This window comes from Bubalus kerabau, chromosome 8 (assembly GCF_029407905.1).
Source record: "Bubalus kerabau isolate K-KA32 ecotype Philippines breed swamp buffalo chromosome 8, PCC_UOA_SB_1v2, whole genome shotgun sequence".
NCBI classification, from domain to species: domain Eukaryota; kingdom Metazoa; phylum Chordata; class Mammalia; order Artiodactyla; family Bovidae; genus Bubalus; species Bubalus kerabau.
Window position 1 is genome coordinate 76327971 of NC_073631.1, and position 1311 is coordinate 76329281.

At 35.9% G+C, this 1311-nt stretch overlaps 1 non-coding gene across 1 annotated transcript; it reads left to right on the forward strand.

Annotated features, from left to right (window-relative positions):
- The first annotated feature begins 737 nt into the window (after nucleotides 1–737).
- Nucleotides 738–810, forward strand: TRNAC-ACA (transfer RNA cysteine (anticodon ACA)). Its single transcript has one exon. It is a non-coding gene; the product is annotated as a tRNA-Cys (tRNA).
- Nucleotides 811–1311: the final 501 nt, after the last annotated feature.

Consider the following 1311-nt stretch of genomic DNA (forward strand, 5'->3'; position numbering starts at 1 on the left):
ATGGCTGGATGGCATGACTGACTCAATGGACGTGAGTCTGAGTGAACTCCAGGAGTTGGTGATGGACAGGGAGGCCTGGTGTGCTGCAATTCATGGGGTCGCAAAGAGTCGGACACGACTGAGCGACTGAACTGAACTGAACTGAAAGTGTTACTGTATGAAAAGTACCTGAAGAGTGGTATGTATGTGTGTTTCTTTAATGCAGAAGTTATCAAGCATATCAGTTAAGTAAGTAGTATTTTCTGATACTCTTATATAACATTTGGAAGACAATTGTGGCTACTTCTTGCAAGACTTTTAAATCATTCTCACTATTGGAATTTGGCTTTTCTTTAGATGGGATTTTGAGGAAAAAAAATCCCTACTATTTTGAACTAAAATTTTTTTCTAACAACATTGATAGAGAAATTCAACTCTAAGCTACAATTTCATTGAGTTATTTAATTGTTTTCTTCTTGTCCAGATCTCTAAATTTTTGAAATTCTTTTAAAGGAATTTCTCTAAGCAGAGAGCTATACCTGAAATGAAATTATAATTGATAATTTACTTTTAAAGTATTGAGATAGTCTCTTCATTCATAGAAATATATATGAGTGTGTGCATATATGTACACATATATGTGTGTGTGTGTGTGTGTGTGTGTGTATATATATATATAGAGAGAGAGAGAGAGAGAGAAAGAGAGAGAGAGAGAACTTACATTTTTTAGCTATAGATTTATTTAATTTATTCCATCTTCCCTGGTGGCTCAGACGGTAAAAGCATCTGCCTACAATGCAGGAGACCCAGGTTCGATCCCTGGGTTGGGAAGATCCCCTGGAGAAGGAAATGGCAACCCACTCCAGTACTCTTGCCTGGAAAATCCCATGGAAGAAGAAACGTGGTAGGCTACAATCCATGCGGTTGCAAAGAGTCAGACATGACTGAGCGACTTCCCTTTCTTTTCTTTCTTTATTTAATTTGAAGTGGAACAACAGCTGACGGTATTTTCTTAAAGGCAGATTATGTTTCACAACAGTGAACAATGACATCAGATCATAGCGTCCTAGATTTCTTAGCCACAAAAGGAAGACATCAATTCAAAGGCAAGAACTATGAATATTTATAATGGACAACACTTGCTAAACATTTGAAACCCGCTGGATCCAGAACGTCCCTTAGAAATTCAATTGATGATGACAGTTGGTAATTTGCTTTCATATGTTGTTATTTCTCTTGTATGATTATTTTATTTTGTAGATTTAATGGACCTAAGCACATAAAATATAACCAAAAGTTTTGTCACCCTTAAAATTATTCATAAAATGAATA